General features: G+C 36.5%; 1 protein-coding gene across 1 annotated transcript in view; it reads left to right on the forward strand.

Moving 5' to 3' along the window:
* The first annotated feature begins 9,283 nt into the window (after positions 1 to 9,283).
* LOC136346988 (alkaline phosphatase-like) overlaps positions 9,284 to 20,937 on the forward strand; it is a 256,494-nt gene continuing 244,840 nt past the window's right edge. The window contains exon 1 of the mRNA XM_066296587.1: positions 9,284 to 9,480. The gene's annotated coding sequence lies outside the window, so the exon portion shown is untranslated. The remainder of the gene's footprint in view (positions 9,481 to 20,937) is intronic.

Raw genomic sequence — 20,937 nt, forward strand, 5'->3', positions numbered from 1 at the left:
CCTAAATGTACTTGAGTGCCGGTGTTCACTCAACGCGTTTAGCATTCTCAAGTTATAGCTCTATTTCAACATCATATTTGTAGGATCCGCTAGTCAGAACGCTTAATTTTCCAAACAATCAATACTGTCTGATCAAGTCGAGATGCACGCAGGGAAAATCTGTGTGTTAGATTAGATAGTATTAGTTAGAGTAGAATAGGAAGAACGGGGGGGAATAAAAGGTGACGTACCCTGATGTTACGCCCATGCGTACCGTACCTGCGGTCGGAGTGATTCTCGCGTGTTGCTGGGTTCTCCCAGCAACATTCTAGAATTCGGGTCACGGAAAAAACCCAAAAGGCGAACATCTCTTTGTTTGAACCAAGGAATAAGGGCTCGAACAAAGAATGGTTCGTGGTGCTGGCTCGCAGCAGCCAGATGTGGTAACGGTCGCCAACCTCTACTTCGGGTACGACACTGTTTCATTACCCCCCGGGGGGGGGGGGGGGGGGCACTTAAGATTGGGATAAGGAGGAACTCTTTCTGGTCGGGAACGGTGCCGGGTGAACAGTAAACTAAGTAACGCGAGTGTTTTCTTTCTTCTAATTAGGTTACCATTTAAGCCTTTAATTGTTACCTATCCGAATTGCAAATAAACACCCTAGACAACTTAAGAAAAAGCCTACATATTTACTTCATGAAATAAATTAATTTATTTAAAAAAATGTTAATTTAATTTAATTTAATTCAGGATTTTTATCGATCACTGTATTTAATCTTTAGAAATCACCCTCGCATTCAAAAATTGCAGGTAATTCATATACACTTTTGCTATTACCCCCCCAAATTCAACGCTTTTAGCGCCAATTTTGGTTCAACCGAACCAGCTTTCATCAAGCTTAAATTTTTGCGGAAATTGTGACATCCATAAATAACGCATTACTGCTGCAGTAATAATGTGACATAGACAAATTTCTCATGTGTTAATTTGTTACATATGACGGCCAGATTTAACAGGGGCGGACTTAAGCCGTGATTTAACAGCGCGGCCTTAAATTCATTAATGTGCTCATTATCGTTCCGAAAGGAGTAAATCTGGTTTAAATTACTTTATATGTCGAAGACCGTGTTGAGCTTGACCTGCCAGGTTAGTTCATTTCTATTTTATGGACGGACACTTATCAGCAATCTCGTAACTCGCGACTTTTGCATCAGCAACTAAGACGATACATTCTTCATACGAGACTTTACTGGATATAGAATTTTGAATAAGATAAATATAGTGTATTTTCGTTTCTACAACTTTTCCGGCCGTATCTACTGTAGTCGTTGCAATCCTTAAGCAGTGATGACCCGCATGACCCGATCCAGGTTTTGCCAATGTTATCCCAAAGAGCAACAAACCATCCGTTAATGCCGTCAGTACATAAAAATTTGCTGCTTACCAATTATAAATTCGGGGCTTTATGTTCATTGATATATCCGATTTAGCAAAATCTTTTGCATTATGCAGGAGCATGAATATTTATTTCTGGTAAAAATCAGCAAACAACAATTGCTCGATTTAGGATATTTTGTTCTTGCATAAATAAACAAATTTAATGGCAATCGCTTATCTAATTGAATCTTTATTTCTCAGTTTTGTTTGAAACGAAATTATCATTAATCTGGTAATTAACAATTTAAAATTAAATCGCTTTCAAAAATTCTGTGCGAAATGCGATAAAATTAATGATGACAGATTTTATTTACTGAAGCAAATAACCGATTAAAGCAATTTAATTTTACCTATTCAAATATATTCTGAATTTTATTATGTTCAAATAACACAAAATTTACTAAAATATGCAATTTAAAAATCAGTTTGTCCAGAGAAATAAATCCAGAGGCAGGTGCTTCAAACGGGCCAGTGATTTTATAATTAAGCTGTTAAATTTGCAGTTTAACATAAAACAAATGTGCTGGGATGTTCAGAAGCCAAATGAAATATGGAAACAGTGAGACGTTTCGTGTATTGCAATAAGGGAATAAAAGCGTTGCCTGATATCTCATGGTAAAAATCTTGCTGGTAAATGCTCTTTCAAAGCTCTACGTTAACTAACAATGAAAGTCAGTAATGAACAATGCTCACCACATTGCTAAACTTTTTTCGTTACAAGTCTTTGTGCTGCCATTGCTGCTTAGCTTCTTTGCAGAGGATCTCGGAGTTAACGCCGGCTAAGGGCTATGTGTTGAGCCACCCGTTGATCCACAGCTACAACGGGATGTTATCGAAGCTTTGCAACATGTCCAGGCATTAAGCTCACCAGTGGTGATGTACCGCATAATTCTACATTCGGACATAGAGGATCAACAGTCGCGCAAAAATTCGTTGAAAATTTAAGGAAATATAACAATAATAATAATAATAAATAATAATAATAAAACATGTCTTTATTTCATAAGAAACAGCTATCGACGAGTTAGTCTTTCTGCGCATGTCACAATTAATTGTGTAAAAAAAAAACAAAAACAAAAGAAAGTGACCATACTTTCGATCCGAATAATGCTCTAACAGGGTCGTGGGAGGGGAGGTGTACGGGATTGTCTTGTCTGTCTTACTATGCAAACGGGATCGGGGTATGGTCCAGTTATGAGTGTTGTTTTTCCATTTTGTTTATAGTTGTTATAGTATTTGCGTTACTTTAGTCACTTGTGTCCATTTGTACAGTAATGTACGTTTTTACTTCGTTAGTCTAGGATATAATTAAAAAATGGGTTATGAGGGTGGACGCGGCATTGGTCTTCACTCTGAAATCGAATCGAACATCAGCAGGAATCGGAGTTGGAAGAGAATAGGAATTCCCCATCTTCGGGAAAGTCTTAAATACTAAACCCTTTGGCGGCGCACCGTGGACGCACCCTGGTTGGGGGTGCCATCGACACCACGTGCACTACCCGTCGTCTTGGATCGAGGTGTTGGAGCCGATAAGAAGTCCTTCGTCGGGGATAATTGCGTTTGCATCATAAAGGCCGACAAAGCTTATCATAAGTAATACCGATGCCGACAAAGTCTTCCACGGGAAACTTCCATGCTGATAAAGTAACTCGGTGAGAATTCTTACGCACCATGAGCGTGCCACAGGGGTACATCATCTCCTTAACAATAACTTAACCCTAACTCTATTTACAATCTACAATCGTTCCGGTAGAGTCTCGACCTGATCAGAACACACAATGCAATACAATTAAAAACTATGTACAGGGTGGTTGATTTGACTACTGGATCCTACAGTAATGCATTGGATGGGTTGTGAAAAGAGTTTCCAGGGTGTCTTATCTTTATTATTAGTCTTAGCGCTATTTATTTCGTGGTTTGTATGTGTTTTCTTATTTTGTCCGTAGCATTTGCTCTCAGTATCTGTCCGTAATCCTGAAGCTGTCCGCAGATAAAGTTACCGTTTCCGTGTTACTCCTTTGTCTTTATATGTCAGTGCTCTGAAGTTTTTCGTCCTCTTGATGGTCTCTGATCTTGCTTTCTGTACGTGCTTGGTGAATTTCAACTTCTTGTCTATTCTGACCATCAGATGTTTTGCGTCTTGTCTTGGTAGAGTTTTATGATCATCTGATACCATTGCAGAGGAGTAGTCTTTAATATGGTGGTTTGGTAGTAACAGATCGTTTTTGGTGGCGTTCGGCGTTAGTCTTCATCTGTAGCACCAGAAAGTTGTGGTATCTACGAGAAATTAAAGTTTTTCTACCGCTTTCACCATGCTTTTGTCGTGTACGACAAGTGTCATGTCGTCAGCATATTGCGCTATGTATGCTGTTTCGTCAAAGAAATTTTCTTCTTGTGGTTTGTGTTTGTATATGACATTGCAGTATATGTTGTAAAGGTATGGCGAGAGTGGAGATCCTTGTGGGAGCCCTTGTTCGGGGGAGAAGGCAGAGGATAGGATGTTGTCTATGTGCCCTTCTAGTTTCCTGTTTTCGATTAAATTTCTTAATGGACCTAATAAGTATTTTGGTGTGTTGAATTGTGTAATTTATATAACTGTCCTTTGTCCTAGACACTGTCGAAAGCTTTATTTATGTCTAGGAAGAGACATGTCGTTTGTATTTTATTGGACAACACAAAGAGTGGATGTACCGTCGAGTGCTTAGGTTTAAAGCTGAATTAGTATCACGGAATGTATTTTCCGACTATTCGTCGAAGTTTAGCTTTTATGACATTTTCAAATACTTTACTCAATACCGGCAGTAATGCGATATGTCTGTAGTCTTATGTTTGTGTCCGCCTTTAGGAATAAGTACTATTATTCCCGTTTTACAAGTCTCTGGTATCGTGTTTGTTCTAATACATTCGTTGAGAATTAGTTCAGTATGAGTTCGTGCGTTCGTTTAGTTAAGCTTCTCAGCACTTTCCTCTTTACGTTATCTTTTCCCAACGCTGTATTTTTAAGACGTGCGAGGGTTTCGTCCTATTCCCCTTCGGTAATTAGTTGATATGAGTGGTTCGTTTTGTTTATGAAATAAATGTCATTTATTGCAATCCAGTTTGATCATCAAAGTTAGGGCAGATGGACATTGTAACCGCCCTTTGAAAGCATCTGGAAAACTCGTCCGGTTAATGTTCGTTTGTCAGTTGTTCGGTTCCGTTTTCATTGATTGTGCCGATAATGTTGTTTTTTTTGTATTATTACAACCAGTACATTTTCCGTTGAATTGTTCAATTTCAAAGCACTTCCAGCCATTTGTGTTGTCTGTACTGGTCTATCAGTGTTTTCACGTGTCTGTTGAATTCGTTGAGTTTTCTTCTTAGGTCATCATACTGCGTGCTCGTGTATAGTCTGTACAATTCCCTTTTCTGTTTGTTCAGTCTTAATGTGAATTTAGGTAAAGTATGTTGGTAAAAGCTGTTTTTGTGTGGGGTAAAATTTTCCTATTATCAGTCGATTGTATTTTTTCTATACTACATGTTTCCGTGTATTCACATGTGTGTCGTTTTAGTTTTCCAATACCTGTTTTTTTAAATTTAATTTTTGTGTAATTTTGGCTGTGTCTGTATGTTGTATTTGCCCCAGATTTATGTCAAATATTACTGCTAAATGCCCCGATCCGAGCTTGTTTGTTAAATTAACGTTGCTCATAGCGTTTATAAAATTGGTTGTGTAAAGTGCTGAAGTACTAAGTCGAGTGTCGAATTCTGATTTCCCTGCAGCAGAAATGTCGGCGGTGTTTGTTGTTTTCCAAAATTTGAATTGTCCAGGAATCTATTCAGGTGTGTTGTCTTATTCCCGATAAAAACAAAAATTTCCAATAATGATAGCATATTCACACAGGCAGGCTTAAATCATTATATTTTATTCTAGGTTGGCATGAGGGTATATGTGTACTAAGAAGACGTGTATAAGGTTGTTTTGGTATAGCATAGTGAAGTGAAGGAAGTCATTTAAAGGATTGTTCAAAGCTGGGGATTTCCTTTTCCTAATTTAGTGCTTGGTTTGGGTAATACCGTTGTTCTCCCTATTGCATTGTTAAGTGCATTGCCATGTCTACAAATATACTGCTAGTATCTGTACTTCGGAGCATGTTCTACTTTGGTTTTGGTCTCCGCAAACATGCAGCAGTCGATGTCATTCCATTCTTTGTAGTTGCAAATGAGATGTTTTCTCTGGTTTAATCCATTGATGTTGACAAATATTATTTCCTCGTAAGGCCCAAGAAATACCTTTTCATATGATAAGAAAAGTTCCTGAGAAATTGGTATTACGGTTTACCCACTATCAGGAAACTAATGGGGAGCAGTTCGAATATTTAATATATTAGGTTATAGTAGTTTATATTGTTATATTTTAAGTATTAATAGTTTTATCGTTAATCCTATTTTTTGTATTTTTTTCCGAAAACTATTTTAGACATGGTATATTACATGAAATAGGTTCAAAATTTTTCAAAGAACTCAAATACACCATAATATACATGGCGTTCCAAAAGAAAAAAAAAACTACATTTATCTACTACATGATTAATGGTGTACACCTGTTTGTTACTTCAAAAGATGCAAAAGTAAAAACAATATTTGACGTGTTCCAACATTTTCACAAAAAGAATTTCCTTCATTTTTTTAAATTATAAAGAATGAATTTTTAACGAATTTATGTGGGACATTTGGTCCTCTGTGTTTATTTGTATCAAGTGGTGGTATATAAAATAATAACGAGTGATCGATCTGATAAATGGTAGTCTTCAGAAACCCAAACGGTTGGTCGATAGTGTACTGTCCCAAAAAGCAGACGCTGGAGTTGCAAACACTCCAGAGAATCGCACAGCAATAAGTCACCATATTCCACATACAACGCAAGCGAATAAATAAAATTCTCTAGAGAGGAGAGTACCCAAGACACATAATACTTCATCTGTAACAAGGGCACGAAATTCATAAAATTGCCATTAAATTCAGGCAGTTGAGCCTGATAATTCCAAAATGATTCTAGAGGTATTCCTTTCTGCACGAAACAGCAATTCAAATGATTAAATCGACGAATAACGAAATTTACTTCACAAAAGGGAAGGACAAGTTACCAGGAAAAATACACAAAAATAATTTGGAGTTGATTTAAGAAAAATTCCAGATGGAAATATGTGATACGAGCGTTCATAGAAAAATTGCCGGACATGTTTAATTTGATGAATTTGGAAAAATTCTCCAGATGGCTGAAATAAACGAAAATTAAATTTTTACCATAACAAATCATCTCGCAAATCCAATATTTCCGAGATTCATTCAGGTTTCGCCAATCATTTATTGGCATCGAATCACTATTTTCCGCAGATGGACATAGTCCTAGTGGGGACGATAAGAAGATGAATCTTTAGAGAAAATTTTGAGAAGGGACTTGTGAAGACGAGAACTTTGTCTGAGATCGGAACTTAATTTCCTTAACGTGTACTCGTTTCACATCTACAGTAGTCTGCCCCCTCTGGGAGTTCGATTTGTTTGAGTTTTTGGTGGTCCAGTGTAATTAAAGCATTGAAATTTAGTATAAGGAACTGACGTTGCTTGAAACAGCGAAACTAAAGTAATTATCTACAAAGTTTTGTTAAAATGCAGACTGCGATTCCCTGCAATAACCTTTTAACATCTCAAAAAAATATGGATCACTATAATTTTTTGTCATATTTCCACGTTCGAATGTCAATTTACTAACGTATTTATTTCCAGTCCCAACAAATGTCGAAGTACGCCCCTGTAGTCGAAATTTATAATAGTAATTCTAATAACAATAAAGCTTTAAGTGATACCTGGACACTGTAATTAACACAATTTAGCTTCTCTAGTTATGCTTTGTCAAGCTTTCTTCAATTTTCAATACAGCTAAAATGTGCGTTAAGCATGCGTGTTTTGGGAATATAACAATAAATTTTGCCCTTCTATACATTTGCGACACAAATCCTCATATATGTATGTCAGCGGATAATATTCTATCCCTTTCAATATTTGATATTGCAGTTTAATCCAAATCAGTTCGAATGTAAACGCCTAAATCCCTTCTACGATATGGGGTGTCCACTCTCCACCCTCATGAAAGAGAGCCCATCAATAACTGCGGTTCTTCGTAAAATATCGGCACATTGGAAACAATTTGGTAACCAATCAAAACTTATAGCCCTAATTTATGGAGTCTACTTTCATGGAATGTAGAGGAAGTTTGAAGATCTGTGTCAAGTTGAAAATACACCGGGGGGCTAGGTCAGAGGTCAATTTATTTTTTTCTCATGCTTCATCGACGTCTCACAGGTAGCGTACAGATTATTCTGAGAAAGAGCAGATTTGACAACAATCCATTCTTAAAAGCTTCCCTAAAATAGTCTTGGATTATGGAGATATCAGCGAGGCAGCATAATAAAGGCTTTAGGCTATTGAAATGTGAAAATGATCTGGGAATTTATGCGACAATGTGCGAACTGAAACTGACTAACCTCGTGAACGTAATATAGGTAGATGATGAACTGGGAGCTGGTGGTAGGAGGTAGAATGTCGGAAATGGATTTGTGGCCACATACATAGGTATAAATGAAACGTGGTCGTGTCCGGATATATGAAAAGAAATCACACATGGTGACGACTTGCGATGGATCCGGAAGAGGAGAAATGGCTGGACCGGATGATGCAGGACTTCGGCTTGATGGACGCAAATGCACAGAAAACGAACTTGGCGAATGTCGAGTAAGAATCTGGCTCACCAAGAATGACGGTGACGCATTGCACTGTGACCAAAATCCGATAGTTTTGCTACGTTTGTAAGTGGAGATCCGACTTCGTGTGAAGTGTGCAGCGATTTAAAGGATCTCGATGATATTATTATCTCTTTCACAAAATCACATCTCATGTGTACAAATTAAAATCTTATATGGGCAAGTTGCGGAGGCATTGCGCATGAAAAAAGCGTGTTTCGAAGTTTTGACTGTACCTATTTCAAAGAAAAATAGCCAGATGTTCAGTCACAAAGAAATTTAGATATATAGAATTTAGAAGATACTGAGTCAGTCAAAATTTTAAATAGTATTCAATTTTTTCTGCGTAGCTCCCGAAGACATTTGACTTAAATGTTAAAAATAGTTCATACGTTAGGGCCTATATCGTCAGATATGCCGACTGATTGCAAGAACCTGGAGACTGTGACTCTTTCTGAAGTCGTGATCTCCCTTCCCCACCCCAACTTTCGGCTGATGCCCCACTAATTGTGTCTCCCTAAAAATATGAATTGTTTATTGATGCAACATTTTTTCCGTTTCACGCTATTTACCTTATCTGTCACCGATTTCAGTTATTTGCAAAAAAAAATAAAAATGTGTTTCTTTTACCATTATTATGGTCTCAGGACGATTTTTAGTTTCCTGCTTGATCTACTTAGTAAAAAGTGATTTTTGCAATTTACGGCCACCACGAAAGAGGTGCGACAACGCCACTTCGCTATTTACTAAAATCTTCTTGAGATCGAACGAAACGGTCTTAACGAAAGAGCACTCTTTCTACAATTCGATCCGAAATATCGCTATTAGTCAGAATTTACTATCCCACTTTAAAACCTAAGCTTCAAGGCGAGACTACACCCATCCACCTCATAACTCTTCCGAAAGTAGTTAATAACTAATCATTACAAATTAGCCGACAGCATCATGGTCCCAGGACGATTTTTGGTTTCCCAGCTCTAAAGTCAGCGTCTTACGGATGCAAGAGCTAAAACACGATTTGGGACAGCACAAGCGCAATGCAAGAGCCTCCCGACGCCGCTTGCGAAATATAGCGTTAGTAGCGTTGCGATGTTCCGAATGAGATCTTCCGGAATCGGTGTGAATTCGCGATAAATTCGGAGATACGCGGGAGTTTGAATCTGAAGTTGCGGAAGTTGGTGCGGGAACTGTGAGTTTTCTGTTCGCGTATAAGGGTAATTACATCTGCAAGAGCAACCGAGTACATTATTCCCGAATTGGTTAAGTGGTTTATTTATTTTGCCGGTAAGTACCGTGCAATAAAATTATAGGGTTTCTTGCGGAGTTTGAGGTTGAGTTAGATAAACTTGGATTAAATTGCGACCTTCAGCAAGGCACTGACTACGACACTTTTTATATGTTGCGACTGCGAAAGTAAAAGGCACGCCGTTCTTATTGAAGTCTGTTAAGGGTTATCGTCCAGTCTGAGCGACCGTGTAAGGCGAAGAAGATACGCTTTGATTCAAAAAAACCATGGGTTGTGAAAACATAGCAATAAAAAAAGGACTTCTGGCAAATTTCTCGGGGACCCGATTTTTTTCAAAAAAAATTTTTTTTTTTTTAATTGAGTTTAGAAGATGCAACGCGGAGCTCGAATTACAAGAAAATCACTTTCGAGGTAACTTTTTCGGGGTTAACACGGTTCAAGATTATTTGGGTTGAGTTTTCATGACCCCTGACTTGTTTGATGATTAAATGAAAGATGCTTTTTAAAATTTTTGCTAATGCAAAATTGTGTCTTTTTTCTCGGTTCGAGAGGAAAGTTATTCCAGGTAAGAAAAAAAAGTATATTTTTCATTCTATAAAAAATGGAAAGGGACAATAGCGACAATAGACAATACCGTTATTAAGATCAAACTTAACATTTTCGATCCCCGTTGAACTCGCAATGAAAAGCATTTTGTAGGAAAAAACAAGTCGCGGTTGGGCTTAGAAACGCTGCTGCACGTCTGGAATTTATAAAAAGAAATCGCTATATCGAGTGGCGCATAATTGTTAACAAACTTTTTTCTTCTCAACACCTTTGATTTGATTTTTTCCATAGCCGCAGTTCGCCATTAGAATACCGGATTTTGTTTATTTCACTTTCATCGAGGGTCTTATCGATATCGAATCATTAGAGTCGTAAACCTAATCGTCCCAGGAGCAAACGCATAATGCCTCTGAGCCATATTTTGTCTCGTTGGCCACACTCACAACTGCAACTGTAGTTGAAAATGTAAGGGACCTTCCTGAGGGAAATTGATTAGTTCTTCTGTTAAAGTAGTGTAGCTTTTAAAGGTCCTCGCCTCAATGAAAAAAAAGAGATGTACTAAAAAAGGAGTTGTTCCCTTGCGAAAAAACTCTCTTTGAGGTTCAACGAAATCTTCCTGCTGCGTTAACTTTAACGAGAAACGTACTTATTGGCAATCATACTTTTTCCATTTATCATAATTTAATAAGTGGAAAAATGTAAAATCATAGTTAAACGGTTGCAAACATTTATATATGTTCTTTCTTGTATCAAAACTAAATGGAACGAAATTGATACAAAAGTTTGGAAAATATTAAATAAGTACAAAATATGTTGTATTTATGTCTTTAAGTTTGTGGAAGTGCAAAATCATGGTAAAAAAAAATTGGAAACTAGTCAGTATTTTGCATATATTATATAGGTATATGATTGACATATTAAAATATTAGTTCCTTGAACAGGATTGTATGGGCTGCTGAACCGACATTTTCCACTGCACGGATGACAAATAAACAAAATTTATAGTAAAGTTATGGGGAAACCATAATTACTTTGAAGTCAAACTATTCGGCCAAACAGTAGTGTAAATTTCTGATGCATTATAGAAAAGTTGAATATTTGGCCCTCTCTGTGATGGAATCTAGCGATAAAAACGTGAATATCGCTCTTTAAACCCACTAAAAAATATTTCGGTATATCTATTGTATCAAATGTTTCGTAAAAAATATTAATCAAAATACATCTCTCACAAAAAAAATTATGGTCAAATTTGTTGTTTGCAAGGATTTGAGGTAGTAAAAAATACTGATTTGTTACTTCTAAAAAGTCTATGAAGTAGAATACAACTGAGTAATATAGAATAAAACACCATCACCAAGTCACCGTTGGTGACACGAATCCACCTATCTACCATACTATATTTATCGCCAAAATGCGCACTTCATATTATAAAAAATTTATTAGAACAGAAACAACGAGTACTCAGAATTGACTTCACTCTTTCTTTCCGTCTTCTTTATCTTTGATTAATAGTTTCTATGGAAATTATCCCCTAAACTAAATTATCAGGAAATTTCGGAATGTAGGTATTTGGTAATGCCTCGGTGTTGTATAGTACATACTTTACTAGTTATTGAAGCTTAATTATTCGTAATTCAAAGCATTTGGTTTGATGCTTCATTATTCTCTGATCACTAGCATAACCAATAATTATTGCAGTAACATCTAAATTAAACCATTTAAATCATCCAGATAATATTTCGAGATCATTCAATCTACGAATTTGTAGAAACCGTAATGGGGTATATGTAAACGATTGACAAATGGTATAATTTAGAAATAAAAATTCTTATATTTCGATCCGATTTACATACTCATCTCAAAGATATACATAGGTATATAGCCCATGTTATGTAAAAAAAATCTATATTTTAACTCTCTGCTAAATTTTACACTAAAGGGTTTGGAAACATTCATATCAGCTTTTGCATTACCTCTAACTTCAAAATATATACAGGTGGTCGTGTTACTATTCACTGTACTCCAGGAATTTAGGTAAAAATGAACATTTTTATGTCTTGATATTGAAGACATAGGTGTTATTTGTTATTATCATCGTGATAAAACCTCAACTTCTACCATCAACACCACGAAACCGAAATTATAAAAAATGGTTTGTATAATAACAAAAATTACAAAATAGATATACTCCAAAACGCAGTTAACTCCAGATGCTGGACATCTTCACTCTCAATAAACATTCAGCATATTGGTGTTAATACGGGGCATCTTGTACCCCGACAACTGGGGATCTAGGTGCTGTAATCAAAATTTGGTTTGATGTAACACATTTCTTGAAAACAAATTTGTTACAAAGTTAGAAATGAGAACAAATACATTCAGTGCTCCCCAACCCTTAACAATCCTTTAGACGAATGACTACATTTTACTTTTCTCTATTTTAACGACAAAATTCATATATTTTTAACATACATACACCCCATGTCAAATATAGAATTAAATATTTTTACAAAGGCATGTTTGTGTAAACATGCTGTTATAATAAAAGCCCTTAATTTAAACAAGCACAGAAATAAACAACTGGATGACTTTTTAATAAGTTCTGACTTTGTGAGGCGACAAACGCCATCAACATTCCTAATGCCTGAAAATGAGAATTCAACTCCGGACATATTCTCACACAGGCTTAACCTTACTAACAATTAAACAACATGAATTTTGAATGAATTAATGAAATGAATTAACCGAATGAATTAAGCTCGGATTACCTGGCTGTGGTGCGCAATATAGATTTGAGGTTGACATGGGGTACATACACGAAACAGTTAAATAAAGCAAACGTAAACACGAACAAAATCAATATAATTAAGGTCCAAGAATGCATTGACAATTATGTAATGAGCGCAGGAGCAACAGAGGGGAATTACGACAGCTACAGGAACATACTCACCAAAATGCAAAAACACATGTTATCAACATTGAATACCAAACTACATCTTGAAACTAATCAATTGTAAAAAGAAAATATATCGATTCGACCACACGCCAAAACCAAAAATAAACAACTTTAATAGAGATATTAAGAAGATGATGTGGCAGTACAAGGAGAGTAAATGATTGGAGAGCTGCTGGGAGGTGGAAAGTGAATGCGGACGAACATACTGGGCTAAAGTAAAAAAACTGACAAAGTAGAAGAATATAAACCATGCGGACACAATTATAAAGGACGGAAAAGAATTGAATAGAGACGAGGAGGAGGCTACTGCATTTGCAGAACATTACCGAAAGACATTTGCGATATCACAAGCAATTAAGTTTGACCAATAAAACCGAACATCGGTGAATCACTGATATGAGAAATAATTTAATCACTAACAAGAACTAGAAATACGAAGAAGTTAGCACCTTGAAACTTTACGAGGCACTAGCTACACTTAAAAATTCGCCCCCGGAAAAAGTTAATATTAAGGCAAACATCCTTAAAAATCTATCAGCAGGCACCCAGAAGTTAATTGAAGATAAAATGAATGACATCATTAAGAAAAATTTAATCCCCCAGTCGTGGAAAGCCGGTATAATAATACCGATTCCAGAAAATGGGACAGACAACATTAAAGTGGGAAACTGCAGACCGATCACACTGCAGTCAGATATTAGTAAACTGTTCGAAGAAATAATTAAAAAGAGTCTTCAAAAATTAACAAAAAGGCAGATACCAAGGTACCAGTTTGGTTTTAACGGAAAAAATTCGACGACATGCGCATTATACACTCTGATTAACAGCATACCGACTACTCACTTACAAAACTGTCGATCATCCTAGACATCAGCAAAGCCTATGATTCCCTGTGGCATGCGAGACTACTATTTAAACTACATATTTTGCACGGGTTTTCCCAAATACATGTTGTACATAATGAGGAATCTGCCGTGTGAAAGGAAACTAAGAATAATCAACCAAATCTTTTCCTTCTCGTCTTCCCCACAACCGGGCTTACCGCAGGGCCCTTCGTTGTCTCCATTGCTTTACAATATTTACTACCATGACATTAACAACCGCAGCGTGCAACGGCCAGACTTCTTCGACGGGGCAGCATACATTTTACAGTATGCCGACGATACAGCACTCGTGTCCCATACTAAAACTATGTGGGCAAGAGCGCTACAGTCACTGGCAGACAAGACAACGAATCGGCTATGTAAATGGACAGTTAAAACGAATGCGAACAAAAACCAGTTACTGGTACTCTATCAGTAAATTAAACATAACTCGCCTTCAATTCTAACTGCCGGACAAACGACGAAACCCAGTGGGACAATAAAGTACTTGGGAGTGAATTTGGACAATAAATTAAAATTTACCAGACATGAACAGCTCGTGAGATCAGAAATGGTTAGACAGGCTGAACACTTCCGATTGTTAACAGACAAAGACCGGGGCGCAAGTAAGAAAACATTAACGAACGCATACAGGTTTTTTTGTAGAACATTACTAGACTATGGCTGCATTTTACTAGCAAAGGCGACAGATAAAACTAAAGGATACGTACAAATTACCAAACGAATTGTTCTAAGAACAATCACTAGAATTAGACACCCCAACAATCGACTACATAACCCCAGTATAAACCTACTTTCGAGCAAACTGGCACACCCGAAAGTGACAAATAGACTTAAGTCAATACAACAACGGTGGATGGAAAATGAGGAAAATTGGAAAATAATACAGTCATTATGTTGGACAAGACCGACGCAAGAATCACGTTACAAACACCCCGAACGGACTCTACAAGAACTTTATGTTGGAAGGCGGAACAATGTAGATTAAATCAGTAGAAATGTGATACTATTACACAACAGGTAATGTTATTAAAGCATAGGACTGAAAGACCGTGTAGGTCGACGACCTGTTCTATTTTGTATTTTATTGTAGATACGTGTAGAATAAAGATTGCAGATACAGGGTGTTTGATAACTCGATACATTCCTTTAAGGGAGGGAGGGAGCATGAGGTAAGGACTAAATTTAACTCAAGTTATCTTAGTACCAAAGTTGAAAAAATAAATAATACTTTCTTTAATATCTTGCAATTTCTTCCAGCTAAGTGTGTAAAATTGTGTATCCAGAAGTTTTTTGGAATAAAAAATTGAAATTCATGCACCATTTAGTTGCATCTTCCAGCTGGCACCAGCTGCGACGATTAGGACACCTTCAAACCGCCCCAACTTTCTTGTGCTACCCTGTATGTCAGTTTTAACCGGTAAAAGGACTTCCCTGTCTTTTCTTGTTAAAAAAAGTATACTTTATTGAAGTCGCTAGGAGCAACGGTTCCCGAGAGAACTGCACCTAAATCTAATGTAAAAGTAATTTTGGCATTTATTGAATCATCACAATAATAATAATTACGATTTTTACTAATACCAACTAAATCATTACGTGAAATAATAAAAAATACAACGGGTGCCCTGATCATTATCGCCGAATTGTAAGAGAATTACTGGGACAAAGGTTTCCGAATCAGCGGATCGCAAGAGAAGGCCCCGTACAATGGCCTGCAAGGGGTCCAGATCTAACCCCGCTGGACTTTCACGTATGGGGTGAGATGAAAGAGATGGTTTATGCCCAAGAAATACAGACAAGAGAACAATTAATACGGTGTATTGAAGGAGCTGCCGTAACTCTTAAACAAACGTTTTCGGCCAGAGTAACTCATGCACTAATTAGAAAACGGACACATGCGGGTATTAGAAGGAGAGGGTATCACTTTCAACAAAACCTTAAATAATTAGAATAAAGTGAGTATTACTTTCACAGAAAACAGACAACGGCCCTTTTAAAGACTAAAATGTTAATAGAAATTCAATAAATGCTGAAATTATTTTTACATTAATTTTAGGTGCGGTTTTCTTTGAAACCGTTGCCTCTAACGACTTCATTAAAGCATACTTTCTTTTTAACAAGAAAGGGTAGGGAAATGCCTTTTCTCAGTCCAAACTGACATACAGGGTAGCACAAAAAAGTTGTGGCGGTTTGAAGGTGGCCTAATCGTCGCAGGTGGTGTCGGAGTGATCTGGCATTCGGCGTCTTACCCCAACACAAAGGGTAGCACGTATTATTTACAGTGCCAAATGTTGATTTATCAACGATCACAGGCTTATATGGTGCTGAACCAATTTTAAAGCATATACTTGATGCAAGATCATACTTTAAGTTTTATCTGAAACAAAAGAAACAACACTGAACAAATGAACTAAAGCCTAAAAAACAAGTACTAAAATTATATGAAAAAATAACAAGAAATCGATGATTCTGGGTACTTCCAAGTTGGTACTTATAAAGGGTTTAGTGTTAACAGTTAGATAGTAGTGATTAAATGAGCGAGTCAAAGGTCTCTTACTAGGGCTATAAGGGCCAAAACCGAGAGCGAAAAAATGAGAGTGAAAAGAGTTGTTGATATCGTAGACACTCAAAGCTTTGAATAGCACCTTGTTAACGTAATAAAAAATAAAAATAGTTTTTGTTTAGTCGAAGACCTAAATTATGCCCAGTGATTTGTCTGTGCTATTAACGGTGTTGGGTTTTTCAATTAACTGGACAATAATTTAGGTGTCTAGACTCAATAAGTGGTGTTGGATATTTTTCCAACAGGTGGCGCCCTAATCGCGTTACAACTGGCGCCCTCTAAAAGGTACAACTAAATGGTGCATAAAATCGAATTTCTCATTCCGAAAAAACATCTGGATACACAATTTTGCAAAATTAGCTGGAAGCAATCGCAAGATATTAAAGAAAATACGATTTGATTTTTCAACTTTGACACCCTGGTTCTTTGTTATTATCGACTTTTGTACGAAAGTACGTTGGGTTAAATTTAGTCTTCACCGCATGCCCTCTCACTCCCTCAAAGGAATGTATCGAGTTACCAAACATCCTGTGCATACATACAGTACCTTTTTCGCTGTTATACATACGGAGTTCTAGTGAGTGCAAGCAAAACGCAATTAGGCGATTAATTAGTGCGAGGGAGACAGGCTGCCGTCGTTGACTCGCAAGCAGTGCAGTTTAATCCGAAGATGGATTACGGAACAAAAAGGGCTTGTTTTTCAATTAATACGTTCTGAAAATACTATTTATCCGTGGAGTTTGTAGGGGCAAGGCTAAATTAAAATTTATCATCGAATTTGTTTTCGAAGAACGCACTTAAAATAGTAAATATACGTGTAATTTGCGTTTTCCAAAATCACATTGGACTACATCCCTCCTCGGATTAAGGCGTACCGCTTGCAAGTCAACGTCATTTGTCAATGGTTGACAATGAAAGGGGGAAAATGGTAGCCTGTCTCCCTCGCACTTATCAATCGCCTAATTGCATTTTCCTTGCACTCACTAAAACCCCATGTGCATAGCAGCGGAAAAGGTACTGTATAACTTTTCATTCACCACTTATTAGATTTATATCGTCTCATTGTTTTATTAAATGTTTATTAATGCCCAATTCCTTGAATAATCATACGGACGAGGAAATGCGTCGTTAACGAGCAACAGATGCTAAAGTATCTTGTTGTTCTGTATTGACAGCTCGTCTTGCTCTTGATATATTTAACTCAAATTTTGAGGATTGTGCATATCTTTGATACACATGTCATTTGAGGGAATTTTATAAGAAAAGCTTATTCTCTGTTATACCTTTCATTTGAGCATTTCTCCATCGGCTATTAAGCGAAAGAGAAAATATTACATTTTTTTAGATGAACAAGTATATGATATTGCTTTCGGAAGGACATATATTTCTCCATCATCATTAATTAAATAACTGTACCTTCTAGTGGTTGGCATGGAAATTTCAAAAATATTTTCCTGCAATTCCTCAAAGCCACTGATATCGATTGAGAGGGTTCTAACTGCCACGTGTGTCTACCTCATAGAACGTTGCCACGTGTGCCTACCTCATAGAATGTTGCCACGTGTGCATTTTCGTCTCATTTGCCCTTGCATTTTTGTGAATCAGATATTCCCCGCACATTATGTCCCTATATCCTCCAATACCGTGTTACTTGGTAACAGAAATTTGAGAATTCTCCAATAATTTATTCGGTCTTGTCAGACACCATGGGGTATTTCACGCTTTCATCAAAATATCAGCTGAACATTGCAACGGGAATATTGGCTCTTTGCCATATTCGTGGAATAAGTACTTGAGGAATGATCTTTCCATAACCTTTCGTCATTCCTACTCAATATGGTCAACTGAGTTCTCAAATTTCTACTCTAACTGCATTTTCTGATGGAATGGTTGCAGATGGGACACTCTATAATCAGTATAATCCTCCTTATCTCTTCTCATGTTTGGCAGCATTACAAGTGTGCTAGGACGTTTAGTAAATTTCGATAATTTTTTAATGATTACAGAATGAAGAATCGTTTTTGAATAGCACAAAGTTGTTCGGTTACTCAATTATTAATTATTATATTTCTATTATTTTCCTTTATTACACTTCTCATTGGCTTGGGGAAATCTTAGAAAATATCGCGCAATCCAAATTTTCTCCCATTCTTTCTCCTAATAGACACATTTGGAAAGTCTCACTCTTGCTGTGTAGAGTCAGTTTCCTTCTTGAGCGCTTGTCTCTTTACTTCCAACTAACCATTAAGCTATTCGGCTACATGATCGTGTATTAATGTTATGCTTTGCTTTATATTATAACGTTGGGGTTAGGCTTTAGCATGTCTAAGTGTCATATAGCTTTGAGTAGTTAACTGATTATTTTCAGTTGACTAAGTGCATTCCTACATCGACTTGAAGAGTCAGGTGCATCGAATTTATACCTCTCGTTAGAATAAAAGCGTCCCATTTATTTTCAGGCGCATCTCATCCTTAAGAGCGCCTAATTCTTAGTAGGATTTAAGGGTACCTACCCAAGTTCTTGAGAACTAAACTCTTGTAACCAGTAAATTAGGGTTCCGTAAACTTTTCCACAAAAAAACAGTTTGAATTGGACCGATTTCAGCATTTTAATGGGACATGTCTCATTTGAGAACTTATCAGGAGGTTGATATATTGGTATTTATACTATTTCGATAATTTATTAGATTATAAAACCTAAACAATTTTCCCACACTTGGTCAAATCCAGAAAATGTTCGTTTTCCATTACCCAGCTGTCATAATCGAAAATACCAATTAAATAAAGATCCATCATAAATCTTAAATCATCCATTAGATTCGAGAAGGGAATGTGTGTTCTGCGTGGAGCGATCCAATAACTTACTAGAGAAATTAATCGCATATTCGGTAGAGAAGTTCCCGAATATATGAAGAACATAAACGAGATATTCCGGAGAATGAGAACCCTTCAAGTTATGCACGTAGTCTGGTGGGTATCATTGAGGTTATCCCAGTAATTTCAATTGGATATGAAGCTTTTTGGTGTGTCTTGTTAAGCATTCTGATAATTAGAGTTTTAGCTATTGCTACCTGTAAAGAAACTTTTAATACAACGAAAGTTTCTGGTCAATTATTCCTCAATATTAGCATTACATGTATACCGTCAGAACTCCCCTATTTACAAAGTTACAGAAACTTCAAGGTATTCGAATTATGTACTTGCAGAAGCACGCAGCTGTTGACAGTAGGTCCTATTCAATAGTTATTAATTGAGTTTTAAGTTATGCTTTCTATAGAAAGTAACCACAGTTCGCATCAAAATACCAGGAAGCAGTGACCTGCACTACAGGTGCATGCAAGTTTTCAAGTTTGTTACAATATCTTGTAAAATATCGGTTTTTCATGCAATATACCGAGAAACTTGTTTCATAGGGATTTGGGTGGCTTTACATAGTGGCAAAATAAGCTATATTAGGTGTATTGCAGATCATTAGGCCAAGGCCTCAATATATTAGAAACAAACATGTTTGCTCCAAACAAGCCAGTTCGCTTCCCACACCAGGACATCAACGAAATCGCTTTTCACCATTTCCTACGTAAATTGAAATGTGATTTAGTGCACAAAGAAAATCTTGGAGCTTTTCTAAACATATAGAGGCGTTCGAGAATGGTTGGTTCAAAATCATCTAGCGCCATATCGAGCACTACCCGCTATGGTGCTTTTTCACCTGGTTAGCATTGATTTACATCCATAGAGCACCAAAAGTCCCGCATAAATTAATTAAAAATTGAAGGAAATATTTTTCATGGAAATACTGGAACGCGGCAGATATATTTTTAGTTGTGTATTTTTTGACAAGCATGCAAAAAAGCTTACCGATGTGGTAGATAAATGTACTTTTTCATTTTTTCTCATGAAACCCCATATATATTATGATGTATTTGAGTTCTTTGAGAAATTCTTAATATATTTCATGTAAAGTAGCTACGTCTAAATTCAACAGTTCCTGAAATACTTCCAAGTGGAGTTGCTTGCTGGATCGCCTGACTTCAACCGTATTGACTTTTTTTAGGGGATTATCTGAAACGTAAAACGTATTTTAACAAGTCCACGAATATTGAAGAACTGAAAAATTTAATTACTCAAGAAATTCAGCAAATACTTCCCAAAATGATAAGAAACATTCCTGAGGAATTTAAATTGAGGCTTGCCCACTGTCAGGCAGTCAACGGAACAGAGTGCGAACATTTCATACTTTATACTATTATACTAGTTTACATTGTTAGTTTTAAGTGTTAATAGTCATATGCTTATTTCTATTTTTTTTTTTCTAAAACTTTTGAATATGTTACAAGAAGTATGCTCAGAATTGCTCAAAAAACTCAAAAACGTCATAATGTACATGAGATTCCATAAGAAAGAAATGAAAAATTACATTAACTTACCATATGAAAACCCCTAGATTCAGGTCTGTTACATCAAAAACAGGCACATCTAAAAACAATATTTGACATGTTCCAGCATTTTTATGAAAAATATTTCATTCAATTTTTAACAAATTTAT

The sequence above is a fragment of the Euwallacea fornicatus genome, chromosome 25 (assembly GCF_040115645.1).
Source record: "Euwallacea fornicatus isolate EFF26 chromosome 25, ASM4011564v1, whole genome shotgun sequence".
NCBI lineage: Eukaryota > Metazoa > Arthropoda > Insecta > Coleoptera > Curculionidae > Euwallacea > Euwallacea fornicatus.